Source organism: Amphiprion ocellaris, unplaced genomic scaffold, assembly GCF_022539595.1.
Source record: "Amphiprion ocellaris isolate individual 3 ecotype Okinawa unplaced genomic scaffold, ASM2253959v1 Aocel_unscaffolded229, whole genome shotgun sequence".
Classification (NCBI taxonomy): Eukaryota; Metazoa; Chordata; class Actinopteri; family Pomacentridae; genus Amphiprion; species Amphiprion ocellaris.
The window spans coordinates 1-12,500 of record NW_026559399.1 but is presented as its reverse complement, the minus strand read 5'-3'; the positions used below and the strand labels follow the sequence as shown (position 1 = coordinate 12,500).

Here is a 12,500-nt window from a genome sequence, read left to right as displayed (position 1 = left end):
AAGGTTGAATAAATGTTTCAGGTCACAGATCAGCCACAGTGTCGTTTTTGTCAGAAGGCTGTTTCCTGAACAGTGCAGAAATGCAGACAATGGTGGAAATGTAGGAGAATGAGACACTGGGCCAGAGACTGCAGAGCACCTAGGAGCTAATCAGTAGAATGGAATGTTTTCAACTTAGTAAAGTCTAGAGTTTAACATTCCTCTATTGAAAATCTAATATGAACAGTATTAAAAAGGAAAGGGATCAATTCAAAAAAAAATTTTTTTTAAATAAAATGGATCTTTTCTTTGACATGACTTCAGCATGTAATGGTTTGGTATTGCTGTGCTCAATACTGAGAAACGAAAATTTCAGCTGCTGTGGATTTAAATGAATGATAATGTTAAAAGTTAACTATATTAAATAAATTAATGCCTCTGTAGTAAATAGTGTTAAACTTTTAACCTCTGTAGTTTAAGGAAATTATATAAATAACTAATTTATTTGTGGTTCATCATGAGAAAATGAAACTTCTACAGAGTAAATTGAGGGCAGGATAAATAGAAAAAGAAGATCAATTGGTAAAATATATTACAAGGTATGCCTATCAATACGAGAGCAAAATATTTTGTAAAATGCAGTGCATCATTATTTAAATTGAAGATATTAATTGATAAAGGAGCTATACTTTCTGCTGTATGTTTCACTGATAATGTTAGTATTTCAAGTTCTAAATTAATCACTGTAGGAGTTTCAGACACCCCATAATTAAATCATTTTTTGAACAAGCTTACATTAGAAAAGTAGGATTAGATGTGGAACATAGTTTGTGATTCTTGCAGGAACACTTTTGAGTGTGATGGGAAGAGAGTTTCTTAGTAAATTAAACACTGGTATTAATTGCACTTCAGGTTACTTGTTTGTAGACAATAATAAAATCAGTTGAGCATTTGTAGTCAGCAAATGATTTTTAATATTGTTAGACTGTGGCAAGTTTTAATATGAAAGGCAGTGGTATTGATGGTTTGTCTAGTGATTCCTTTTTAAAAAAAAAAGGTTTTTGTTGGCATTTCATTAGACAGCTGCAGTGAGAGAGACAGGAAACGGGAGAAGAGTCAAGGGAAGACATGCAGCAAAAGGCCACAAGCGGGAATTGAACCCGGGCCAGCAGCAACCGGCCCCAGTACATGGGTCACTCGCTAAATGCACTGAGCTATACAGGCACCTCTTGTCTAGTGATTCTTTGTTTACCATAGAGTTTCTATTGTTGAGTTGAGTTGAGTTGAGTTGAGTTGAGTTGAGTTTCTATTGTTGAGTTGAGTTGAGTTGAGTTGAGTTGAGTTGAGTTTCTATTGTTGAGTTGAGTTGAGTTGAGTTGAGTTGAGTTGAGTTTCTATTGTTGAGTTGAGTTGAGTTGAGTTGAGTTGAGTTGAGTTTCTATTGTTGAGTTGAGTTGAGTTGAGTTGAGTTGAGTTTCTATTGTTGAGTTGAGTTGAGTTGAGTTGAGTTGAGTTGAGTTTCTATTGTTGAGTTGAGTTGAGTTGAGTTGAGTTGAGTTTCTATTGTTGAGTTGAGTTGAGTTGAGTTGAGTTGAGTTGAGTTTCTATTGTTGAGTTGAGTTGAGTTGAGTTGAGTTGAGTTGAGTTTCTATTGTTGAGTTGAGTTGAGTTGAGTTGAGTTGAGTTGAGTTGAGTTGAGTTGAGTTGAGTTGAGTTGAGTTGAGTTGAGTTGAGTTGAGTTGAGTTGAGTTGAGTTGAGTTGAGTTGAGTTGAGTTGAGTTGAGTTGAGTTGAGTTGAGTTGAGTTGAGTTGAGTTGAGTTGAGTTGAGTTGAGTTGAGTTGAGTTGAGTTGAGTTGAGTTGAGTTGAGTTGAGTTGAGTTGAGTTGAGTTGAGTTGAGTTGAGTTGAGTTGAGTTGAGTTGAGTTGAGTTGAGTTGAGTTGAGTTGAGTTGAGTTGAGTTGAGTTGAGTTGAGTTGAGTTGAGTTGAGTTGAGTTGAGTTGAGTTGAGTTGAGTTGAGTTGAGTTGAGTTGAGTTGAGTTGAGTTGAGTTGAGTTGAGTTGAGTTGAGTTGAGTTGAGTTGAGTTGAGTTGAGTTGAGTTGAGTTGAGTTGAGTTGAGTTGAGTTGAGTTGAGTTGAGTTGAGTTGAGTTGAGTTGAGTTGAGTTGAGTTGAGTTGAGTTGAGTTGAGTTGAGTTGAGTTGAGTTGAGTTGAGTTGAGTTGAGTTGAGTTGAGTTGAGTTGAGTTGAGTTGAGTTGAGTTGAGTTGAGTTGAGTTGAGTTGAGTTGAGTTGAGTTGAGTTGAGTTGAGTTGAGTTGAGTTGAGTTGAGTTGAGTTGAGTTGAGTTGAGTTGAGTTGAGTTGAGTTGAGTTGAGTTGAGTTGAGTTGAGTTGAGTTGAGTTGAGTTGAGTTGAGTTGAGTTGAGTTGAGTTGAGTTGAGTTGAGTTGAGTTGAGTTGAGTTGAGTTGAGTTGAGTTGAGTTGAGTTGAGTTGAGTTGAGTTGAGTTGAGTTGAGTTGAGTTGAGTTGAGTTGAGTTGAGTTGAGTTGAGTTGAGTTGAGTTGAGTTGAGTTGAGTTGAGTTGAGTTGAGTTGAGTTGAGTTGAGTTGAGTTGAGTTGAGTTGAGTTGAGTTGAGTTGAGTTGAGTTGAGTTGAGTTGAGTTGAGTTGAGTTGAGTTGAGTTGAGTTGAGTTGAGTTGAGTTGAGTTGAGTTGAGTTGAGTTGAGTTGAGTTGAGTTGAGTTGAGTTGAGTTGAGTTGAGTTGAGTTGAGTTGAGTTGAGTTGAGTTGAGTTGAGTTGAGTTGAGTTGAGTTGAGTTGAGTTGAGTTGAGTTGAGTTGAGTTGAGTTGAGTTGAGTTGAGTTGAGTTGAGTTGAGTTGAGTTGAGTTGAGTTGAGTTGAGTTGAGTTGAGTTGAGTTGAGTTGAGTTGAGTTGAGTTGAGTTGAGTTGAGTTGAGTTGAGTTGAGTTGAGTTGAGTTGAGTTGAGTTGAGTTAGTTGAGTTGAGTTGAGTTGAGTTGAGTTGAGTTGAGTTGAGTTGAGTTGAGTTGAGTTGAGTTGAGTTGAGTTGAGTTGAGTTGAGTTGAGTTGAGTTGAGTTGAGTTGAGTTGAGTTGAGTTGAGTTGAGTTGAGTTGAGTTGAGTTGAGTTGAGTTGAGTTGAGTTGAGTTGAGTTGAGTTGAGTTGAGTTGAGTTGAGTTGAGTTGAGTTGAGTTGAGTTGAGTTGAGTTGAGTTGAGTTGAGTTGAGTTGAGTTGAGTTGAGTTGAGTTGAGTTGAGTTGAGTTGAGTTGAGTTGAGTTGAGTTGAGTTGAGTTGAGTTGAGTTGAGTTGAGTTGAGTTGAGTTGAGTTGAGCTTCGCAGCGCTTCGCAGCGCTTCGCAGCGCTTCGCAGCGCTTCGCAGCGCTTCGCAGCGCTTCGCAGCGCTCGCAGCGCTTCGCAGCGCTTCGCAGCGCTTTCGCAGCTTCCTGCAACAATAACAGAGAACAAAGTGGCAGCGACCGACGTGCTTCCTGCAACAATAACAGAGAACAAAAGTGGCAGCGGCCGACGTGCTTCCTGCAACAATAACAGAGAACAAAGTGGCAGCGGCCGACGTGCTTCCTGCAACAATAACAAAGTGGCAGCGGCCGACGTGCTTCCCCCTGCAACAATAACAGAGAACAAAGTGGCAGCGACCGACGTGCTTCCTGCAACAATAACAGAGAACAAAGTGGCAGCGGCCGACGTGCTTCCTGCAACAATAACAGAGAACAAAGTGGCAGCGGCCGACGTGCTTCCTGCAACAATAACAGAGAACAAAGTGGCAGCGGCCGACGTGCTTCCTGCAACAATAACAGAGAACAAAGTGGCAGCGGCCGACGTTCTTCCTGCAGCAATAACAGAGAACAAAGTGGCAGCGGCCGACGTTCTTCCTGCAGCAATAACAGAGAACAAAGTGGCAGCGACCGACGTTCTTCCTGCAACAATAACAGAGAACAAAGTGGCAGCGACCGACGTTCTTCCTGCAACAATAACAGAGAACAAAGTGGCAGCGGCCGACGTTCTTCCTGCAACAATAACAGAGAACAAAGTGGCAGCGGCCGACGTTCTTCCTGCAACAATAACAGAGAACAAAGTGGCAGCGACCGACGTTCTTCCTGCAACAATAACAGAGAACAAAGTGGCAGCGACCGACGTTCTTCCTGCAACAATAACAGAGAACCAAGTGGCAGCGACCGACGTTCTTCCTGCAACAATAACAGAGAACAAAGTGGCAGCGACCGACGTTCTTCCTGCAACAATAACAGAGAACAAAGTGGCAGCGACCGACGTTCTTCCTGCAACAATAACAGAGAACAAAGTGGCAGCGACCGACGTTCTTCCTGCAACAATAACAGAGAACCAAGTGGCAGCGACCGACGTTCTTCCTGCAACAATAACAGAGAACCAAGTGGCAGCGACCGACGTTCTTCCTGCAACAATAACAGAGAACCAAGTGGCAGCGACCGACGTTCTTCCTGCAACAATAACAGAGAACCAAGTTGCAGTGACTGAGGTTCTTCCTGTGACAATGGTTCACAATCCAAACAATTTTTTCAATAAAGGTTTTTGTTTTTATTGACAACAAACTTGTACAAAACATTAAAAAAAAAAAAAGAATCAATTCTTGCAATTTCTCACAATAATCTATAAATACAAAAGGCAATCAATGCAGTCAAATGGAGTCGAGTGGAATGGAGTCGAGTCGAGTCGACACCAGAATGCGGCAACAATGACAAAACTCCTTGTGCAACATCCTCCAGGAAGGTCCGTGTCGCCTTTGAAACATTCATCAGTAGGTCAGTTCAAAATCCAGCCAGTCACGCTTAAGCAGGTGATTTATTTTACGCAGACTACACTTTTATCAGTTCCCCCCCCCCCCCCTCCCCTTGATAGAATCTAAAAGCACAGATGTCAGCAGAAATGATGGTCTAGACTAAACAGTGTGTGCTTTCATTTCTTACCCATTTTCAAATTGTCTTTGAAGGTTGTTAGGTCTTCATGGCAGAATGATTTCCACCTTCGTGGAAGCTGAAGGTTTCTGCTTGAATATTTCTGATCTTCATCAGGTGTATTTGTTACCCGGTAATGCTTTGTAGCAGATGGTCTGGGGGAGGAAAACATCAAAAAAATGTGTTGAAGTATAGAAAGCTGAAAGCCACACACTAGTGCATGTATATGAAGCACTGCATTTTATCCATGAGGAAATTCACCTGTGTGGGTTTTAAACGTTTATGAGGATTTATACATGAATAACCTAAACTAATCCATCAAAACCGGATACTTACCACGGGAAGAAACTCAGCTGAAGGGGTAGGTAGGAAACCCAAACGGGAACCGGCAGGGGCACGAGGGCAGCGTCGTGTCCAAGAAGCTCTGGTGGTCACGAGTCGACGCAGGATGTGCGCGTCCGTGGTGGAGCAGGGAGTGAATGACAGAGCCGGCTTATATGCTGGGAGGTGGAATTGCAAACAGGTGACTGGTGTGAGCCAATTACGGCAGCTGATTCTCATTGCTGCAATCAGACTGCAGGCAGGTGGAACAGTCAGGGAGGAAGGGCTGAAAGCGGACAAGCAAAATCTGATTAGGAAAACAGACAAGACTACAAAATTCAACAAAGACTCTAAACTAACAACAGAGGGGAAATTTAAGAAAACCATAAATGAATAACCTAAACTAATCCATCAAAACCGGATACTTACACCGGGAAGAAACTCAGCCGAAGGGGTAGGTAGGAAACCCATACAGGAACCGGCAGGGGCACGAGGGCAGAGTCGTGCCCAAGAAGCTCTGGTGGTCACGAGTCGACGCAGGATGTGCGCGTCCACGGTGGAGCAGGGAGTGAATGACAGAGCTGGCTTATATGCTGGGAGGTGGAATTGCAAACAGGTGACTGGTGTGAGCCAATTACGGCAGCTGATTCTCATTGCTGCAATCAGACTGCAGGCAGGTGGAACAGTCAGGGAGGAAGGGCTGAAAGCGGACAAGCAAAATCTGATTAGGAAAACAGACAAGACTACAGAATTCAACAAAGACTCTAAACTAACAACAGAGGGGAAATTTAAGAAAACCATAAATGAATAACCTAAACTAATCCATCAAAACCGGATACTTACCACGGGAAGAAACTCAGCTGAAGGGGTAGGTAGGAAACCCATACAGGAACCGGCAGGGGCACGAGGGCAGAGTCGTGTCCAAGAAGCTCTGGTGGTCACGAGTCGACGCAGGATGTGCGCGTCCGTGGTGGAGCAGGGAGTGAATGACAGAGCCGGCTTATATGCTGGGAGGTGGAATTGCAAACAGGTGACTGGTGTGAGCCAATTACGGCAGCTGATTCTCATTGCTGCAATCAGACTGCAGGCAGGTGGAACAGTCAGGAAGCAGAGAGACACAGTAGAAAGTTTTAATCACAGATTAAAGTGTGGCTAAATGCAAAGAAGAAAAAACTTGTTTCTTCAGCACAGTCCACAGGTTCTCAATGGGGTTAAAGTCAGGAGTTAAAACCAGTCTAAAACCTTAATTCTTGCCTGATTTAACCATTCCTTTACCATGTTTTTGGTCATTGTCTTGTTGGATCACTTAACTCCATCCAAGACTCCTTCTGGCTGATGATTTGAGGTTTTCCTGAAGAATGTGGAGATAATCATCCACAAGAACCAACATGCATGAATGTTTTTTGGGACAAAGACACGTGCTTCGTTCATTCCAGCATAGAAAATTAAGAGCTATAGCAGTCACTGAAAATTCAAGATTGCCACAATATGCACGGTCTTTACAAGTGTATGTAAGCTTTTCATCACTACTGTACATACTAACATCAGCATGATAATAAGCTTACCCTGACATTTCTCATGGTTGTTAGCGTGTCCCAGAAATGACAGATCATATATTTTCTACATTTGTTTTTGATGGTTCAATGCAGTGCCAGTTTGTATTCAGATTTAAATATTTTTGTCCTCATAATTTGCCATATTTTTGTCAAAACACTCAAAGTTCTTAACATACAAGTATTTGAGAAATTCACATTTTGCTTTGATGATGGAGCTACATGGAAGCTTAGGTTTGCCCAAGCTTATTTCATTCAGAGGCCAATTTTCCAAACTACTGTTGGCACAAAGAATCACCACAGTTTTTTTGGAATCATCCTCTGGGAACCATAAATGCTTTTACAAAATTTCACTGGACAATCTATCCAATGGGATTTCAGACAAGACCAAAATGGAGCGACTGAAAGAGCCACATTTTAATCCATAGAATCGTATTGAATGCATGGCTAAAAAACACAGACTACTGCCTGGACATCGGTGTAGATTAGTTTAAACCTAGAGATCGTGCTGTTATCTTTATATTCAAAGGGAATCAGGAATTAAGACAATGCAAGAAATAGGCAGAAAAGCCTGAGAGCTGGATGTGTGTTTGACCAAGATGAGTTTTAATAAGCTGAACAAAACATACTCCTACAACAGCCTTTTCATATTCAACCCAACACTTAACTGAATGGAAGACAGTTATCATGCACACTACTTCTGGCTCGAGGCTCATCTCACCAGAATACTTGTCACTCTTTGTTTGTCTAGTACTCTTTTGTATGTTATGCCTTTTATCCTTCACCGCCAGTGTTTGCTAAATAATGAAAGGATATCATCTGTACGTTCTTGTTACATGTTGCCACATTGTGAATTGAATTATGAGTAATTATGTATTGTAAGTTATCATGAACACTTTTCTGCTCCTGACAGGGATAGCTTTCAGCGCATGTGTTTTTTTCTGCCCACATTTTGGTGATTTCAGCCTCCAGGCTTCAGCCTACTATCCCACCACCTGCTCTGTAGTTGGTTACCAAGCAAGTCCAAAGAATTTGTGCTTGTCCTCCTTGGTTTTTTTGTTTTTGTTTCTTTTTGTAGATTTTTCTGCATTGTTAAATCCTTCTCCACCTGTTATTCAGCTCTTGGGTTGATCATTATTATTATTATTATTATTATTATTATTATTATTATTATTATTATAACAAAGCCTATATTTTGCTGAGAGAAAAACTTCCTTTGTTTGTCAAATGGAAAGGGATGCATTCATTTTGAAATGGCAATAAACTGTTTGTTTGATGTCAAACCAAAGCGACTGATGGAACAGTTCATATGCAAGTTAAATGCATTCATTTAACATTAAGAGACAGTTTGTACAGAAAAAATACTTTTTACTGAGAGAGGAGTCAAACCTGGGTTATTTCATCTTTAGCTCTATTCCTGGCTGATAAGTGCAATGCATGCAAATATCCCACCTCTGTTTGGTGGGATGAAAAACACATTAAAAGTCATCTCCCATGGGTATAAAGCTTTAAAACATTGACACCGCTTTGAAAAACAAAGTTATACAATAACACTGAATAAATCATTAAAAAAACATGACGAAAAAAATAGCAGAGGTAAAACAGGGAGTGATAATGAAAAATTTTGAGGGGCCCACATAGGTGAGTCCTTGGACTTTATTTACTTATTTTTCCAAACCAATGCTCAGGTAAGAAGCTTCAGCAGCAGGAGGCTTAGCAGAGCCTAACGGAAGACAGAAGGGGAGCATGCTGTGCTTTAAAGCTAAATCAGCTAAATCAATAGTAAATCACAGGGAGACGTGAATGGGAGTAATGTATGTTCTTCTCCTGGAATTTGTTGAAAACCGGCAGCAGCAGAAACTGCAGTGTTAGTAGAGAATGACTAACGGGGTAAAGCAAACAGTAGATCATGCAGTAGAGCTGCAAGGATTAATCACAAAGGTGCCGGTCAGTAGAAGAAACCGTGACTTTAAAGGTCAAACACTCCCGTTGTGGGAGAATGTTAGGGGAAAAAGCGAGCCTCGATAATGAAAATCAGGGTAGGGATGCAAAAATTCATCTCCAGCCAGCTAAGAAAACCAGGAAAATATCATCAGTATAGAGTTGGAAATTAGTGATTGTGATGTTTATGAAATATGCAAGCAAATGGTGACACATGGAAGACAAATGTAGTTTTAAAACAACTGCCCCCTGTAGGACAATGCTGGGGCAACAACTTTCTCAAATAAAACCACAGAATGATTTGTCAAAATCATTGGCAATGTTTTAGAAATAAAAGCATATCCTGTTCTAATATGGCAGTGGAGGTTTGGTTACAATAGTTAAAAATACGATTGATTTAGTTTCACTTTACTAACTAAGGGTAGTTTATTGGAATGTCTGTTGTTCTCAGGCCTCTTTTGAAAATGAGACTAGATTAAATAATGTTTAAGGAGGGCTTTTTTTTCACAGTTTAGATAATAACCACTTTGTCAAACATGAGGAAATATCACAGTGAAAAACTAATTTCTTCCGTGTGGATGAGCATATGACGTTTCAAATAACTTGACTGCCTGAAAGATTTCCCACACTGGTTACAACAATGTGTTTGTAGACTGATCCAGCTCTCCTTTACTGAAACCACTCCCACCCTCATCGAGACATCTGTACAGATCCCAGCAGGTCTGGTCCTATGGAGCAAAAAACAAAGTGTCAGTCACAGCAGTGCAAGAGGACAATAAATGGCAAATGCTACTGAATTACACAGGAAGAGGTGAGGGTGTAGCAGTACACAAAAATCACTGTTGGGCACACACACACTCAGCTTTGAGATCATGGTTCATTATGTTCAGAGCGTAAAATGGGAACAAGAAATACAAAGCATTATAGTGCTTCTTTTATCCTTTATTCAAATTAAACACGGGTGTGATGAACAGACTATGACTGCATTTTCTCAAAAAAGCCTGTCAACACTGCTGTAAGTGGCAGCAACTTACTAACAACAAAGTAAAATTTACAAAAGTAAATTCAAATCTTTTTTTTTTTTTTTTTACGCTATTTTTTTGGCTTTTTATCGGCTTTATTTAGGCACAGTGAGATAGAGACAGGAAACAGGGGAGAAGAGTTGGGGGAAGACATGCAGCAAAGGGCCGCGAGCGGGGAATCGAACCCGGGCCGCTGCGTCGGGGGGCCAGCTCTGTACATGCGTCACCCGCGTAACACGTTGAGCCATACGGGTGTTACAGCAGGGCCTTGAAGCATTTGGAAGATTATAGAAGTGCATATTGTGCTGACCTCAATATCATCCAAAATAACCAACACAAATGTGTGTAAAATGTTGATAGCTGTTTTATACAGCTAAAACAAAGGACACCGATGCGTATAATATGTGTACAGGACATTGAAAACATATCATCATGTTCATTTTATGTTTACCCAGTCGTCCTCATCAAATTAAGAAACGTCATTAAATATGAAGCAAAAAAAAAAAAAAAACGTCAATCATTTATTTAGAGACTTTAAAGATTGAATGGAGTCAAACTGACCCCAAAAGTAATAGGAGGGCTAACTATATAGAGCAGTGATCATCAACTGGCGGCCCGCGGGCCGAATCCGGCCCGCCGAACCGTCCAATCCGGCCCCCGACTGGATTCCAAAATTGTGAGGATCAAAGAGAAAATATCATGCGGTCCACACTATTAGAGCAACTGAAAACAACAATAACTGAGACTCTTAACTATCAGTAATCCCCACCATTTATGACTCTATTTAGGCTACATTCCGAAATGAGGACAGACTCGCTGCACTGTTTAACATTTATTGTTTCACACAGTTCTTTTTTTTTAACATAACTTTTCCTCATGCCCTTACTTAACATTTGGTTTTTATTTCAAAGTCTCAACAACAAGCTTCAAACTAGTAGACTTCTCAGGACAAAAAAAGGAGGAAAAACCAACTGGCATAACTTAAAATAGCATGGTAAATAAATACTAACCTGGTACCAGCGCGCGCACACACACACACACACACACACACACACACACACACACACACACACACACACACACACACACACACACACACACACACACACACACACACACACACACACACACACTCATGAACGCACACAGGGAGAGAGAGCAATGTTTCATACCTTATAGGACATAAGATCAGCAAGAAGCATGACGTGACGCCGGTCGATGCTCATTCCGTGGTTGACCGTGGTGTACTGAACCTCACTGATGATGGTGGATCTTGCAGCCTCAATACCCAAAGTCCTCTCAACCTGAACAAAGACACAGAGCAGCTTGTAAAGAAGAAAAAACATTCTGACATTAGTCCAGGATGTTGGGTAGAATATAAATATATAAATTGGATTAGTCAAGAGGTTTAAATTTCTTACTATAAAAATAAAGTGTCTTGAGACAATTTGACCTCTAATTGGCGTTATATAAATAAATTGAATTAAAACTGTATGTATCTTGTAATGTTGGAGTAATTCAGCCATATATGCTGGAAAACACATTTTCTTTGGCCATTAATCAGTTGATTGTTTTCTCCACTAATTCATTTCTTGTTATGGTTTATAAAATGTCAAACCCAAATATATTCAGGTTACTGTCATAAAAACCAAAAAGATTTACATTCATGATGCAGGAATCAGGCAGTTTTTCACTTTTTTATCTTAGTTTAGTCAGAAAGATAGTTGATAATGTGTGACTTGTTGCAGCTTGTGAGCCGTAAAAGGTTTTAATCTTTGGGGCCGAGTGTCAAAAAACATTTAGAAACCAACATCAACAAAACACTCAACAAAGATTTGAACATCATTAAGGGGAAATCCAACTTTTGCATGACAATGTCTAATTAAAGGACATTTATTTCCAACGTAAATGTGTGATATTCATCCTCTGGAGCTTTCTCTTCACATCGTCTTCCACCTGGACTGGTTTGGTCGGGAGCATGTGCAACAAACATTTGAAAAACTGCACTTTAACATCAATGAATGACACTGAAGTTTAATCTCTACATAAATGAGACCGAGTCTGGATGTGCTGCTCTGTCATTAACTCCTAAGTTCAGGGAAAGTTCAAACAAAAGAGGACAGTTCAGATAAGACTTGAGAATGAGCTTATTCTGAACAAACATCTCAGACTTTCTGAGCTTCAGCACCTCTAGCAAGATATTTTAACAACAAGCAACTCAAGAGATCCAGAGGTTGGAGAGAGTTAGCTTTAGCTGAGCCAAAGAACATGTGGGACGCTAACCTAGCAAACATTTCAGACTTTTGTCTGTGAATTCTGAGAAATAATTTCCTATTTAATGACAGAGCTACACATCTTAACTCAGTCTCATTAAAACAGACTCTAATTCAGTGTCATCCATCCATATTAAAGTGCACTTACCCAAAATGTTTGTTCCATGAGCTCCAACAAAACCTGTCCAGGTAGAAGGCCACTTTGACAAACAGGAAGTGGACGATTCCAAGAAGATTTATATCATTTTTATTCATTCACTCACACATTCTCACTCGGCGGTGGTAAACTACGTTTGTGGTCACAGCTGCCCTGGGGCAGATTGGCGGAAGCGTGGCTGACAATCTGCGCCTACGGCCCCTCCGACCACCACCAACATTCACACGCATTCATACTCCAGTGTGAGTAGCAGCACTGGACGCCAGGTGGGTAAAGTGTCTTGCCCAA

General features: G+C 40.7%; 1 long non-coding RNA gene across 2 annotated transcripts; it reads right to left on the bottom strand.

Moving 5' to 3' along the window:
* Window positions 1-4,659: 4,659 nt before the first annotated feature.
* Window positions 4,660-12,393, bottom strand: LOC129348458 (uncharacterized). Of its 2 annotated transcripts, XR_008600986.1 has the most exons (6): window positions 10,955-12,393; window positions 6,110-9,488; window positions 5,696-5,966; window positions 5,282-5,552; window positions 4,958-5,100; window positions 4,660-4,771 (listed from the first exon to the last, which is right to left on the bottom strand). It is a non-coding gene; the product is annotated as an uncharacterized LOC129348458 (long non-coding RNA). The 2 variants fall into 2 exon arrangements; XR_008600985.1 differs by lacking the exon at window positions 4,660-4,771 and having other exon boundaries at window positions 4,909-5,100; window positions 10,955-12,391.
* Between the last annotated feature and the right edge of the window lie 107 nt (window positions 12,394-12,500).